The 16,632-nt window shown below is 36.8% G+C and overlaps 1 protein-coding gene across 1 annotated transcript in view; it reads left to right on the top strand.

Annotated features, from left to right (window-relative positions):
• Positions 1–16,632, top strand: part of LRP1B (LDL receptor related protein 1B) — a 2,715,774-nt gene that overhangs the window by 942,577 nt on the left and 1,756,565 nt on the right. The gene's annotated exons all lie outside the window — the stretch shown is intronic.

Here is a 16,632-nt window from a genome sequence, read left to right as displayed (position 1 = left end):
ACATCCCCTGAAATATCCTGTTTGCATCCTTGGACTTACAGCTAAGTTACCTCTTAATTTTATTCCTTGCATACTATTTGAGAACTTAACTGCTGAATTGCTATTGTACACTTACAGCATCACTCTTAATTTAACTGGAGCTGACAGGCACTGCAGTTTTCTAAATAACTCTGCACACTATTTCATACTGGGGAATCAATGTCTCCTTTCTCACTTCATAATATATATGCTGCTTTAAGAACAAGACTTTGAGCTTTAAGTTTCAAGCTTGAACTGAAGAGGATTTAACTATTTCAAAATAAAAACTGTTACTTGGTTTTGCAACTGCAAGTCTGGGCATCTTGCCAAATTCCTCTCTTACTCTGCAGCAGTTGCTCTCAATAAACACAGTTACAAAGTTGCAGCTACAAGACAACTGAAGCATTCTCTGTGACTTGTTAAAAGTATATCTCTTGCAAACCAAGCTTACTTCTTACAAGGATTAACCAACTCTCTCCTGCATTACATGTTTATTTAATGTAAGCTTAAAAAATAATTTTTGTTCTCTCAAGTTCTTTAAATTAGAAGCATATTTTTCTTCTATCATTTTTTCATTATTTTTTCCATACTGTGCCAGTCTAACAGTATTGGAAATACTGTGCTTAGAAGGATTCATGTTGTGATAGTACTAACAGCATTGAACCTCTAACTTAATATTAATTAACCACAGGTTTACTGGTCTATGCTCACCTAAATAGCCCAAAAACCCTGGTGATACAAAACAATAATTGATCTGCAGTTGCGTTCCACTTACATATTTGAAATAGACTTTACACTAGGTTTAGCTTTCAACTAAGAATACCAAGAGAACTAAGCAAAATTGGTGATAAAAGTAAATTGGAAAATTGTTTAAAATTACATTCTGAATCATGAAACTTTATTTTGGACTAGACTGTCCCTTTAACCCTAAATGTATAGTATTTTACAGTTTACACTACATTGACTGTATTTAAATTATATTACAAAGTATATTTCCTATTAAGATATGACAAAAATGAAAAATTTCACAGAGAAGAATGTTTAGTGTTGATTCCTTTTTTAAATTACTTGGTACCATGGACTTATTCAAAAGTGTTTCACCACATACAAGACTTGCACCTCATTCAGACTCACCATTTCTATTTTAATCATATATGATTGTAGGTCAGGCTGTATCGCCACACAACTATAACCAATCATGTTTACCCAAACAGCCCACTGTACTTGATAATATATTACTGGTGGCCAACTGGCCAATTGGTGTAGTTAGTTTAGCAATTGCAGTAAAGTAAACCAATGTTACATAAATCATAAATAAACAAATAGCCTGTCAAACATTTATAAATATTGTATGTGTTTTTATTTGCAGTTGGAGGGAAGGGTTTTATTAATGGTTAGTTTGTGGTTCAGGCACAGAAGGAACATGATGGACATGATGTCAGTGGATAATCACAGTATATTAAATAAAATTGTTGGTTATGAAAATTAAATATGGAATTAATTATCTATTTGCACAGTTGCCTAATTTAAATTGAACCAGTCCTGCATCTAAAGTGAGATGATCTATAAAAGTTGCCATTAAACTACATGAAAGTGGGGGGCAAATTTTAAAATTAGCTTTAATTCACTTAATTTCTAAAAAAAAAATGTAAATTGTATTCTACTGAACATTAATAAAGTCATTGTTTCCTTTGGTTCAAAATAGATAGGTATTAATGAATTCCTCTAACATAAATGTAAAATATTTAGATGACGCAGCATGAAACATATTAAAAGAATCATTATATTGATGGAAGGAAGTTACTAAACGTTCTAAAAATGGTATTGGAAAATATATACATTTTGTTAAACTCTTCTTTGACAAGTAAGCATGAGACAATTAGGCATAAATTCAATCATGTTAAATTATATCTATTATCTGCCTTTTCCTTGAATAACAAGGTATAGAACAGAATCTGTTATTCCTATTAAATTGTATGCACCATATCTCTCCTTTATAACATGTGCTAAACCTTTGGTGATGTCTAACTCATTATTATTAATTTCCTTTATTGCATATTTTAAGTAAATAACTTTCTTCACAATCACAAGCTAAGACACGTGTAGTCAAAACCTGGTTTTCATTTTTTTTTTTAGAGGATCCTGTGCACTTATCTAAATCTTCTGTTTCTCTTGTTTATGAAATCTGAAGTTTTATCATACATAGAATTGTAATCCATTGAATATAGGGACTCTGACTTTTACTATGTTCTCCAAGAAGTCTCTCCACTGTTCAATGTATTTAGATGCATTTGGATAAATGGATATTGTACCCTAAATTATACTCCTTTTTAACTTGTTCCCAATGATCTATGTTACCTGTAAGAGTGTATTAAATTGTTTATATATAGTTAATTTACCTTTATTTTGGCATTTGAAATAACTGATTTTACCTGTGGTATCCCTACCAATACTGAAAGTTTCTATACTGAGGTATAGGCTATAGAAAAGTTGTGTAAACATAGACCTAGATTTGGAGTTTGGCGTTAGCCGTGAAAACCAGCGTTAGAGGCTCCTAACGCTGGTTTTAGGCTACCGCCGGTATTTGGAGTCACTCAAAATAGGGTCTAACGCTCACTTTTCATCCGCGACTTTTCCATACCGCAGATCCCCTTACGTCAATTGCGTATCCTATCTTTTCAATGGGATCTTTCTAACTCCGGTATTTAGAGTCGTTTCTGAAGTGAGCGTTAGACAAAACTCCAGCCGCAGGAAAAAAGTCAGTAGTTAAGAGCTTTCTGGGCTAACGCCGGTTTCTAAAGCTCTTAACTACTGTACTCTAAAGTACACTAACACCCATAAACTACCTATGTACCCCTAAACCGAGGTCCCCCCACATCGCCGACACTCAAATAATTTTTTTTAACCCCTAATCTGCCGACCGCCACCTACGTTATCCTTATGTACCCCTAATCTGCTCCCCCTAACACCGCCGACCCCTGTATTATATTTATTATCCCCTAATCTGCCCCCCTCAACGTCGCCTCCATCTGCCTACACTTATTAACCCCTAATCTGCCGACCGCAAAGCGCCGCCACCTACGTTATCCTTATGTACCCCTAATCTGCTGCCCCTAACACCGCCGACCCCTATATTATATTTATTAACCCCTAATCTGCCCCCCTCAACGTCGCCTCCACCTGCCTACACTTATTAACCCCTAATCTGCCGAGCGGACTGCACCGCTATTATAATAAAGTTATTAACCCCTAATCCGCATCACTAACCCTATAATAAATAGTATTAACCCCTAATCTGCCCTCCCTAACATCGCCGACACCAAAATTCAATTATTAACCCCTAATCTGCCGACCGGAGCTCACCGCTATTCTAATAAATGGATTAACCCCTAAAGCTAAGTCTAACCCTAACACTAACACCCCCTAAATTAAATATAATTTTAATCTAACGAAATTAATTAACTCTTATTAAATAAATTATTCCTATTCAAAGATAAATACTTACTTGTAAAATAAATCCTAATATAGCTACAATATAAATTATAATTATATTATAGCTATTTTAGGATTAATATTTATTTTACAGGTAACTTTGTATTTATTTTAACCAGGTACAATAGCTATTAAATAGTTAAGAACTATTTAATAGCTAAAATAGTTAAAATAATTACAAAATTACCTGTAAAATAAATACTAACCTAAGTTACAATTAAACCTAACACTACACTATCAATAAATTAATTAAATAAACTACCTACAATTACCTACAATTAACCTAACACTACACTATCAATAAATTAATTAAATACAATTCCTACAAATAAATACAATTAAATAAACTAGCTAAAGTACAAAAAATAAAAAAGAACTAAGTTACAAAAAATAAAAAAATATTTACAAACATAAGAAAAATATTACAACAATTTTAAACTAATTACACCTACTCTAAGCCCCCTAATAAAACAACAAAGCCCCCCAAAATAAAAAATGCCCTACCCTATTCTAAATTACTAAAGTTAAAAGCTCTTTTACCTTACCAGCCCTGAACAGGGCCCTTTGCGGGGCATGCCCCAAGAAGTTCAGCTCTTTTGCCTGTAAAAAAAAACATACAATACCCCCCCAACATTACAACCCACCACCCACATACCCCTAATCTAACCCAAACCCCCCTTAAATAAACCTAACACTAAGCCCCTGAAGATCATCCTACCTTGTCTTCACCTCACCAGGTATCACCGATCCGTCCTGGCTCCAAAATCTTCATCCAACCCAAGCGGGGGTTGGCGATCCATCATCCGGTGGCTGAAGAGGTCCAGAAGAGGCTCCAAACTCTTCATCCTATCTGGGAAGAAGAGGCGATCCGGATCAGCAACCATCTTGATCCAAGCGGCATCTTCTATCTTCATCCGATGACGACCGGCTCCATCCTGAAGACCTCCACCGCGGACCCATCTTCTTCCGGCGACGTCCAACTGAAGAATGACTGTTCCTTTAAGGGATGTCATCCAAGATGGCGTCCCTCGAATTCCGATTGGCTGATAGGATTCTATCAGCCAATCGGAATTAAGGTAGGAATATTCTGATTGGCTGATGGAATCAGCCAATCAGAATCAAGTTCAATCCGATTGGCTGATCCAATCAGCCAATCAGATTGAGCTTGCATTCTATTGGCTGATCGGAACAGCCAATAGAATGCGAGCTCAATCTGATTGGCTGATTGGATCAGCCAATCGGATTGAACTTGATTCTGATTGGCTGATTCCATCAGCCAATCAGAATATTCCTACCTTAATTCCGATTGGCTGATAGAATCCTATCAGCCAATCGGAATTCGAGGGACGCCATCTTGGATGACGTCCCTTAAAGGAACCGTCATTCTTCAGTTGGACGTCGCCGGAAGAAGATGGGTCCGCGGTGGAGGTCTTCAGGATGGAGCCGGTCGTCATCGCGTGAAGATAGAAGATGCCGCTTGGATCAAGATGGTTGCCGGTCCGGATCGCCTCTTCTTCCCGGATAGGAGGAAGAGTTTGGAGCCTCTTCTGGACCTCTTCAGCCACCGGATGATGGATCGCCAACCCCCGCTTGGGTTGGATGAAGATTTTGGAGCCAGGACAGATCGGTGATACCTGGTGAGGTGAAGACAAGGTAGGATGATCTTCAGGGGCTTAGCGTTAGGTTTATTTAAGGGGGGTTTGGGTTAGATTAGGGGTATGTGGGTGGTGGGTTGTAATGTTGGGGGGGGTATTGTATGTTTTTTTTTACAGGCAAAAGAGCTGAACTTCTTGGGGCATGCCCCGCAAAGGGCCCTGTTCAGGGCTGGTAAGGTAAAAGAGCTTTTAACTTTAGTAATTTAGAATAGGGTAGGGCATTTTTTATTTTGGGGGGTTTTGTTGTTTTATTAGGGGGCTTAGAGTAAGTGTAATTAGTTTAAAATTGTTGTAATATTTTTCTTATGTTTGTAAATATTTTTTTATTTTTTGTAACTTAGTTCTTTTTTATTTTTTGTACTTTAGCTAGTTTATTTAATTGTATTTATTTGTAGGAATTGTATTTAATTAATTTATTGATAGTGTAGTGTTAGGTTAATTGTAGGTAATTGTAGGTAGTTTATTTAATTAATTTATTGATAGTGTAGTGTTAGGTTTAATTGTTAGTATTTATTTTACAGGTAATTTTGTAATTATTTTAACTATTTTAGCTATTAAATAGTTCTTAACTATTTAATAGCTATTGTACCTGGTTAAAATAAATACAAAGTTACCTGTAAAATAAATATTAATCCTAAAATAGCTATAATATAATTATAATTTATATTGTAGCTATATTAGGATTTATTTTACAGGTAAGTATTTATCTTTAAATAGGAATAATTTATTTAATAAGAGTTAATTAATTTCGTTAGATTAAAATTATATTTAATTTAGGGGGGTGTTAGTGTTAGGGTTAGACTTAGCTTTAGGGGTTAATCCATTTATTAGAATAGCGGTGAGCTCCGGTCGGCAGATTAGGGGTTAATAATTGAAGTTAGGTGTCGGCGATGTTAGGGAGGGCAGATTAGGGGTTAATACTATTTATTATAGGGTTAGTGATGCGGATTAGGGGTTAATAACTTTATTATAATAGAGGTGCGGCAGATTAGGGGTTAATAAGTGTAGGCAGGTGGAGGCGACGTTGAGGGGGGCAGATTAGGGGTTAATAAATATAATATAGGGGTCGGCGGTGTTAGGGGCAGCAGATTAGGGGTACATAGGGATAATGTAAGTAGCGGCGGTTTACAGAACGGCAGATTAGGGGTTAAAAATAAAATGCAGATGTCAGCGATAGTGGGGGCAGCAGATTAGGGGTTAATAAGTGTAAGGTTAGGGGTGTTTAGACTCGGGGTACATGTTAGAGTGTTAGGTGCAGACGTAGGAAGTGTTTCCCCATAGCAAACAATGGGGCTGCGTTAAGAGCTGAACGCGGCTTTTTTGCAGGTGTTAGTTTTTTTTTCAGCTCAAACAGCCCCATTGTTTCCTATGGGGGAATCGTGCACAAGCACGTTTTTGAGGCTGGCCGCGTCCGTAAGCAACTCTGGTATTGAGAGTTGAAGCTGCGTTAAAAATGCTCTACGCTCCTTTTTTGGAGCCTAACGCAGCCTTTATGTGGACTCTCAATACCAGAGTTATTTTTATGGTGCGGCCAGAAAAAAGCCGGCGTTAGTTTTTCGGGTCGTTACCGACAAAACTCCAAATCTAGCAGAGGAAAGTGCACTCCCAGTGGGGATTAGGAGAGATAAGTAATACAATGTTAATTTTCAGCTGTTCTCTCTAAGTATTGGGCTTTGGTATACAGACCATTATAATATAAAGAAGCATATGTGTACGGAAAGTGATAAAATAAGGAGAAATGATTTACCTGTAAACGCAACCCATTTTAATAGGTTATGGTTTCAAAGAACAAAACCAGCTATTTAACATACAAAAAACATAAAGGAGCAATTTATCATACATTTTATACTCTGCTGCTGTAAGCAAGTAAGTTATTGGAAATATATTAAGGGGAAAAAACAATTTTATAGTATACTTGTGGGTAATATTAGTCATATCAGAGTCCTTATTTTGCTAAAGATCATTTGTATGTTATTTTAGTTAAACAACAGAAACAGAAGAGTGGCTAGTGACATTTAGTTGAGAATAAATAGGATGGATTTTGGGTTAAAGAGACAGTAATGTCAAAAATGTAAGCAGCTTTCCACTTTAATTCTATGATCAAATTTGCTTTGCTTTGTTGGTATTCTTTGCTGAAAAGCATACATAAGTAGAATTATGAGCAACAATGCACTACTGGGAGCTAGCTGCTGTTTGGTGGCTGCACATATATGCCTCTTGTCTTTGGCTCACCCAATATGTTCAGATTGCTCCCAGAAGTGCATTGTTGTTCCTAAGCCTAAGCTAAGTTTATCCTTCAACAAAGGATACCTAGAGAATAAAGAAAGTTTGATAACAGAAGTAAATTGCAAAGTTGTATAAAAATGTATGTTCTATCTGAATCATTAAAATACAATTTTTGTTTTACTTTACTGTCCCTTTAATGACTATCAAGGTTTAGGTATTAGTAAACTAGTATACCCATTATCTATACTATAATCACGTTTGTAATGCGTCCGTCAATGGTTGCACATGCATCCTCAAAGGAATCTTGGCTGCGTGAGGCAGACAAAAGAATGTTGGCTGCGCGCACAGCCAAAAGAATCCACTTGGATGCAGCTTTGCTGCATCCCGGTGGATTCCGAAAATGGCAGGCTGTTGAAAGAATCCATCTAAGGTGGATTCTTTCACCACCCTGCCATTTTCGGAATCCACCTGAATGCAGCATAGGCAAACCCAAAGCCTTTAAAAAAAAACAAAAAAAACACGCAACCGCACAAAATAACAAAAAAAAAACGTGTAACTGCCCGCAAGAAATAAATAAAAGACATGTAACCTTCCGCACGAAGTATAACAAAAAAAAATAACCTTGCAAGTGAAGTATTAAAAAACACTGAGACCGCTAACCCCCACATCGCAAAATAATAAAGTAATTAACCGCTAATCCACTAATAACATAATTCAAATATTAACCCCTTTACCGCCATCCCCCCACATCGCAATAAACCTAATTAACCTATTAACCCCTAAACCAACAAACCCCCACATAGCAATAAACCTAATAAACCTATTAACCCCTAAGCCACCTACCCCACATCACAATAAACCTAACTTACCTATTAACCCCTTAACCGCCAATCCCCCGCAACGCAAATAACTAATTTAATTATTAAGCCCCCTAACCTAGCACCCCCTAAATTAACCCCAATACTAAGTTACACTTGAATAAAGGACTCTGCCTCCTACTATTGTGATCGCTGTGTAAGTGCTAGTTTTTATTGTTCATGAAATAAAGGATTATACTTTTTTACCTAAGGATCATTGGAGTGCTGCCTATTTCCTCCCTCTTTGCTCAAATTTTTGGGCTAGCTCGGCTCTTTCTTTTGGCTGGCCAGCTAATTAAATCCCTAATCTTAAGAATTAAAAAAAAAATGTAAAAAAAATCCTAAAACTAAGCCCCAAATAGGTACTCACCATTCCTGAAGTCCGGCGGAGAAGGTCTTCTTCCAGGCGACTCCATCATCTTCTATCTTCATCCGGAGTGAAGGCGGTGTAGAGCAGAGGTGCGAAGTTGGCTTCCCCAATGCACGGATCCTCAGTGGTGGTCCTCAATGGGGGCAGCAGTGGTCCTTGGTGGCGGCGGTCCTCTGTGGCATGAAGGCTCCTCTTCATGTGATCGTCCGTCGCACACTGAAGATTAAATGCAAGGTACCCCATATTTATCCAGTTATCAGGGTTTGTCTAGGATCCTAGTTTCAGCAGCACTTAGCACACCCACTAATGTTACACCTCTCTCCAAAAGGAAGTAACCATTAGTACAAGAAAAAATGGGAGATTGTGGGTAGCGCTCAAAGAGCAGTCTGCTTCTATATAAGTCCTTATATATATATATATATATAAATTGAAAAATTAAAATAATTAAAACACTAATAGTTAATAAACATCTCTTAATATAATCTGTGTGCTGAAAATGTCAACGTTCCTTTATAAAGTTACTCATAAACTGTAAAACAATCTCACTCAAGTTTCAAACACATCTACAATTTTATTAAATACTTCAAAAATAAAAGAAAGCAATTCCTAAATTCCTAGTACACCGGTGTCTCAACTTGCATTTAATTCTTCATATAAAGGTTCCTAAATAAATTACTTCTAGTAAAAATGTTAAAACATTTGATACAGTAAGTAACTTGCTTATTACAAGCAGCTCAGTTGCTAACAGTTATCTTCAAATACTTTTTCAATTGATACAAATTATCTCGATCAATTTCAATAGGCAAGTATATACTTTGTCTTAAAATGTCCCGTCTAGAAAACAAAGAATGATGCCAAGAAAAAAGGTGTTTAAATTTGTTGAATACACCAAGCACTATAGCGTGAATTCAACAAATTTAAACACCTTTTTTCTTGGCATCATTCTCTGTTTTCTACACAGGACATTTTAAGACAAAGTATATACTTGCCTATTGAAATTGATTGAGATCATTTGTATCAATTGAAAAAGTATTTGAGGGCTTTCAGGAAAGGATAACAAGAGAAGGAAGCAAATTAAATAATAGAAGAAGATTGGAAAGTTGTTAAAAATTGTACAGGGAGTGCAGAATTATTAGGCAAATGAGTATTTTGACCACATCATCCTCTTCATGCATGTTGTCTTACTCCAAGCTGTATAGGCTCAAAAGCCTACTACCAATTAAGCATATTAGGTGATGTGCATCTCTGTAATGAGAAGGGGTGTGGTCTAATGACATCAACACCCTATATCAGGTGTGCATAATTATTAGGCAACTTCCTTTCCTTTGGCAAAATGGGTCAAAAGAAGGACTTGACAGGCTCAGAAAAGTCAAAAATAGTGAGATATCTTGCAGAGGGATGCAGCACTCTTAAAATTGCAAAGCTTCTGAAGCGTGATCATCGAACAATCAAGCGTTTCATTCAAAATAGTCAACAGGGTCGCAAGAAGCGTGTGGAAAAACCAAGGCGCAAAATAACTGCCCATGAACTGAGAAAAGTCAAGCGTGCAGCTGCCAAGATGCCACTTGCCACCAGTTTGGCCATATTTCAGAGCTGCAACATCACTGGAGTGCCCAAAAGCACAAGGTGTGCAATACTCAGAGACATGGCCAAGGTAAGAAAGGCTGAAAGACGACCACCACTGAACAAGACACACAAGCTGAAACGTCAAGACTGGGCCAAGAAATATCTCAAGACTGATTTTTCTAAGGTTTTATGGACTGATGAAATGAGAGTGAGTCTTGATGGGCCAGATGGATGGGCCCATGGCTGGATTGGTAAAGGGCAGAGAGCTCCAGTCCGACTCAGACGCCAGCAAGGTGGAGGTGGAGTACTGGTTTGGGCTGGTATCATCAAAGATGAGCTTGTGGGGCCTTTTCGGGTTGAGGATGGAGTCAAGCTCAACTCCCAGTCCTACTGCCAGTTTCTGGAAGACACCTTCTTCAAGCAGTGGTACAGGAAGAAGTCTGCATCCTTCAAGAAAAACATGATTTTCATGCAGGACAATGCTCCATCACACACGTCCAAGTACTCCACAGCGTGGCTGGCAAGAAAGGGTATAAAAGAAGAAAATCTAATGACATGGCCTCCTTGTTCACCTGATCTGAACCCCATTGAGAACCTGTGGTCCATCATCAAATGTGAGATTTACAAGGAGGGAAAACAGTAAACCTCTCTGAACAGTGTCTGGGAGGCTGTGGTTGCTGCTGCACGCAATGTTAATGGTGAACAGATCAAAACACTGACAGAATCCATGGATGGCAGGCTTTTGAGTGTCCTTGCAAAGAAAGGTGGCTATATTGGTCACTGATTTGTTTTTGTTTTGTTTTTGAATGTCAGAAATGTATATTTGTGAATGTTGTGATGTTATATTGGTTTCACTGGTAAAAATAAATAATTGAAATGGGTATATATTTGTTTTTTGTAAAGTTGCCTAATAATTATGCACAGTAATAGTCACCTGCACACACAGATATCCCCCTAAAATAGCTAAAACTAAAAACAAACTAAAAACTACTTCCAAAACTATTCAGCTTTGATATTAATGAGTTTTTTGGGTTCATTGAGAACATGGTTGTTGTTCAATAATAAAATTAATCCTCAAAAATACAACTTGCCTAATAATTCTGCACTCCCTGTATTCTCTATTTGAATCATGAAAGACAATTTTTGGGTTTCATGTCCCTTTAATGCAATGCTTCTGTGCAATGCGAAAGCGAGGTCGCGCTCGAATTGCACCTATAACAGCACACATTTGAGTGCGCTGGTATTATTTAGTTGGGTGCAAATATCGATTTTGCCAAAGCAATATTTTGCGCTCCACTTGTAATCTAGCCCTATCTCTTTTATACTACAATACTAATAAAATAAAAGAATAAACTCACATAAAAACAAATAATGTATAAGAAAAAATTTACTTGATTTTCTTTTCTTTACATTAAACTAATTAGACTTTTGTTATACCAAATAATAATATACTTTAGATTTAATATAATTCTAATTTTCACAGATAATCTGCTTAATAGCATTGTCTGACAAAACATATTTTTTTAAATCCTTTAAATGATTTGAATAAATACATGGAAATATAAACATATATGTTTTGTTTTATGTAACTCAAGATACAATTTATTTTGAGTTAAATAGCACAGGCAAATAGGCAATGTCTGCAGTATTTTATAATAAGTTAACGTATGCTGCAAATTATGTTATAGCCCTTAAAAGGGAAATTTCATAGCACAGCTGTATTTCTTTAAGACTTCTTAACAGTTGTTGCAGACTAAGGTAAAAGTGGCTACAACTTCCCTCCCACTCCACCAGTATGTTCAGCGACGTCGTTTTATATGCAGAAGATGTAATATCTGGGAATAGTTCCAAAATGATATTTTAAGAATGCTGGGAAGTAAAGACTGTTGGCACTAATCAGACCTTTCATTCTGTCACTGTCACTAGAAAAATGTTTTCTTACCACATGCTGAAGGATGCACATATCCAGATGACAATATACATTTTTCTTAGAGTTAACCACAGGGTTTCTACTTTCTTTTCTTCTTCCCTTTTTTTAATTGAAATGTCCTTTTTATCATTTTGTGCTTTCAGTTGCTCTGAAATGCCCTGAATATAAATGTTAAGCAACCAAATGCAAAAAACGTTGCATATTAGATTACTTTTGGTTCTTTTTAACATTTTAATTTTAAATGCAGTTATATGGCCTGTTTTTTTGTCATCTACCTGTGCATAATTAAAGTGAAAGTTAATCCTAGCATTTCACAAATGCTAGGATTGACTATTGAAACCAATAAAGGGGACTTTCATTCATGAAGTATAAGATACTTCATGTAGAAAGCTCCTTTATTTGTTTCAACCGATCGGCGATTTGAGCTGCTAACAAATGCCACAGCAAAATATTTTTTGCTAAGAGGTGACATTTTTACCTCTTAGCCAATAGCAGTGCGGTAAATCCGGCTCCCATGGGCGCCAATATGGATTTACCGCTCTGCTATTGACTAAGGGGTGAAAATGTCATTTTTAGCCGTGGGCTTTGTTAGTAGTTCAAATCGCTGATTGGTTGAGACAAATAAAGGAGATTTCTACATGAAGTATCTTATACTTCATGAATGAAAGTCTCCTTTATTTGTGTTAATAGTCAATCCTAGCGTTTCACTTTAAAGACTACTACCATTACACCAAGGTTAGATAGCATTATAAGCCTATTATTACACCATGGTCTAGATGTTAAAATATTCCAATAATAATAATCATAATAATAATTTAACCCGTGACAATATATTCTGCTATAAAAGGATAAATATATCATAAAACAAAATTTAAAAATATGTTAACATGACAGAACATGCTGATACAGAAAGAGTTCTGTTCCTATATGAATTTACAGTCTAGGAAGTAGTTGAAGGGGCACTTTACACTAAATACATTTCATACATCTCCTTCTAATCATGGGTGCTGCTTTTTTGTAACCTAGGTTAGACTACAGGTATCGGAAGAATTGCAAACACATCAGCACCAGAATGTAGAGAAAAGACAAATTACAACATGGCAGCAACCATAATTGGGGGGAGGTGGGGAATAACCTTCATACAATGCTCATTGTATTAAGTGTCTAATGCCCCTTTAATTTAGATTAATTGAGGGTTGATTGGCTGATGTAGGAAGTATGACGTGAGGTTTGTGTTAATAGATTTAAGGGATGGGCTTATGTTTAAGGTAAGTAAAAAAAATAGACTACTTTCTATGGAACATTTAAAATATAAATATTGGAGAAGAGTCTGAGAGATCCACAGATTAAGGGCAGAAGAAGAAAAGTGTGTTAGTTGGATATTGGAAAGAAGTGGAAGACAAGTGAAATAAGTTATGAAAAGAGGGTATTTAGAAACTAGACTTGTAATATAAGTATCAGACCTTCTGAGAGATCCCACCTATCACTCCAATTGCCTGGCCAGAAGTCTTGTTATTCTACGGTCAGATGAAGTGACATGTAGGATATCCCACAGCCAAGGAGAGTACAGGGAGCCTGATAAGGAGTTTGTAGACAGTCTATACAAGGAAAAAAAAAAACAGTCAAGCAGGATACTAACAGAAACAGGTAAAAGACAAGTTCATGGTCAGGTGCAAGCCAGGGTCAGAAACAGGTAGACAGAAGTATAACAGTACTTAGGTATAAATCAAATAAAGGTCAAAATACATGCTGGATCAGCAACAATATCAGATGGCAAAGATACCAAGGGAGAATCTAAAAGCTAGAGAATAAACAAGTCAAAGGTCAGCAGCGAGAAATCCAAATTCTAGAATAGAGCACCCAGGTAGCACAAGCATAAATCTATACATGGGCACTAAACGGAAGCACCGTACAAAAGGTAAAAGGCACTAAACACAAGTGAGGCCTAGAGCACACAACAAATAATGGCATGCCTGCAAATAAACATACATATATAACTCACCAACATATAAAACAACAGAGCTTATACACAATTACAGTAGTGTGCAAACTATCATTAGAGCCCTGCAACTTTAGCGCACCTGAAAGAAAATAAATAGCGCTACTGCCGAAGTATAGATAAATAACGAGCCTGTGTAAAGACTTCACAGCGAGCCCACATACAAAGATGGCGCACCCGGATAGACCTGACTACAGTGTGCACAAAACTCATAAAGGCAAAACCACACATTATTTATTTTGCTCCTTTCATGTAATTTAGCTTAAAAATTGTGAATTTTCTTGTTGTCTGAGCTAGAAATTTACGCTCCAGACATCTCAATGCTAACCCTATTACATAGCTTTTACTAACTGGCTTTCGTAGTTAACAACTGCAAAACAATGCACTTTATACAAACATAATGGCTGTGGCTAGCCTTGTTTTCTGCACACTCAAACACAGATCACCTCCTCCATATAAGGCAAGTGGTGGGGGGAGTTTGGCTTTTGAAAAACAATTAGAACAAATAAGATGTTAATTTGTTTGGCAATGTTTAGACTTGGCTGAGATGTTATTCTATACCAAGACAACATCAATGTCTTGTAATTACAAGCTGTTTCGTGCTGTTTTATGTTTCTGTGCAGGCTGACATAAGTTTAGACTACATGTGAGCTGTTGATGAGGTTCACATGAGGCTCACAAGCTTTATAAATGTAACCCATTGAGTGTAGCCTTCTCACACATACAGCCATTTTCACACTACAAGCCACATATAATCAGCAGATCTTGCTCCATAATCCTGAATAAGCTGACATGCAACATCTTTAATTATAGACTTGTTAATAATTTTTGTTAATTGAAACAAGTTATCTAAAGTTACAAGAATCTGAAAAATGATGTTTAACAAGAAGGCAAGCTTATAGGGCCAGCATAGTGTTAAAATATTGTTAGCAACAGCAGTGCAGAAATGCTGTGTGTTTAACTCCTGCAAAGGGGTTAATCACATAGTCCCACTTGGCATTTCCAAAGGAAATGTTCATGTGCATGTGTGTATATGTGCGTAGTGTGTAGTGCAGTGTTCATGTATGTGTGGGTGTGCAGTGAGACTCAAAATGTGCTGCCCCCAAAATATGCTGCCCTAGGCAAGTGCCTTGTTTGCCTAGGCCAAAATACACTTCTAGTTTAAACCCATTGCGAGGGTTAAACACATAGCATTAACATGTTGCTAGTGTTAAAATGACATGCTCTAACCTTTTAGAATATGTAATTTTAACACTATTACGCTACTTTAAAATATAGCTGAAACAGCTACATAGTTACACAAACTATGCAATATAACCATTTGATGCATTATAAATATATACAATTGATTGTTAAATCTAATAAAATCTTTGGCGTCTCAAAATACGCACAGTCTCTGTGTGAATATTGTGCTGCTAAAAAGATGGAAAAGAATGCAATTAATTATGGTATGGTATGTAGCACTTTGCTTATCACACTGTCCTTACAAAGATATATATCTACATTAGTTAAAAGCATAGATTGTGTTCTGTCCTTGAGATGTAGATCAGACAATCCTGCCAACACCTATTCTTCATTTTCAAATAATAAATTGATTCTGGAGATTGCAGAAAAATTAATGTACATGGAACTGAAACAATGCTACTGTAACAACTTTCTATTGGTGAGAACACTAAAAAAAATAGTTTAAAGCATTTAATATTTTGATTTTGAACTAGATACTTGAAACACATTTCTACAACAACCTTGACAAAAATTGGATTTTTCTCAAAACCTATTACAGAATTATATAAAATACATTAGGACATTTTTCTGTTGCCTTTCCCTAATCAGATATTTCTCACAACTGGAAGATCGGCAAATGCACTTTGTAAATGATTAAGAATATAAGCCCTAAATATAAAAGGCTTGAACCAAACTTGTGATGCTGTTGTAAAAGAAAAACTGTGCTGTGATTTTTTTTCTCTCTTTTAATGTTACCCATGTTCCATTTTACCTGTTGGAGTGTATTAACATATTTGCTGATTATAGAAAAGCTATCGCCTAGATTTAGAGTTCTGCGGCCAAAGGGGTGCATTAGCTATGCTGGCTTTTTTCTGGCCGCACCTTTTAAATACCGCTGGTATTTAGAGTTCACAGAATGGCTGCGTTAGGCTCCAAAAAAGGAGCGTAGAGCATATTTACCGCTACTTCAACTCTCGATACCAGCGGTGCTTACGGACACGGCCAGCTTCAAAAACATGCTTGTGCACGATTCCCCCATAGGAAACAATGGGGCTGTTTGAGCTGAAAAAAAACCTAACACCTGCAAAAAAAGCCGCGTTCAGCTCCTAACGCAGCCCCATTGTTTGCTATGGGGAAACACTTCCTACGTCTGCCCCTAACACTCTAACATGTACCCCGAGTCTAAACACCCCTAACCTTACACTTATTAACCCCTAATCTGCCGCCCCCCGCTATCGCTGACCCCTGCATATTATTTTTAACCCCTAATCTGCCGCTCCGTACACCCCCGCCAC

Source organism: Bombina bombina, chromosome 1 (genome assembly GCF_027579735.1).
Source record: "Bombina bombina isolate aBomBom1 chromosome 1, aBomBom1.pri, whole genome shotgun sequence".
Classification (NCBI taxonomy): Eukaryota; Metazoa; Chordata; class Amphibia; order Anura; family Bombinatoridae; genus Bombina; species Bombina bombina.
This window is presented reverse-complemented; position numbering and strand designations above follow the sequence as displayed.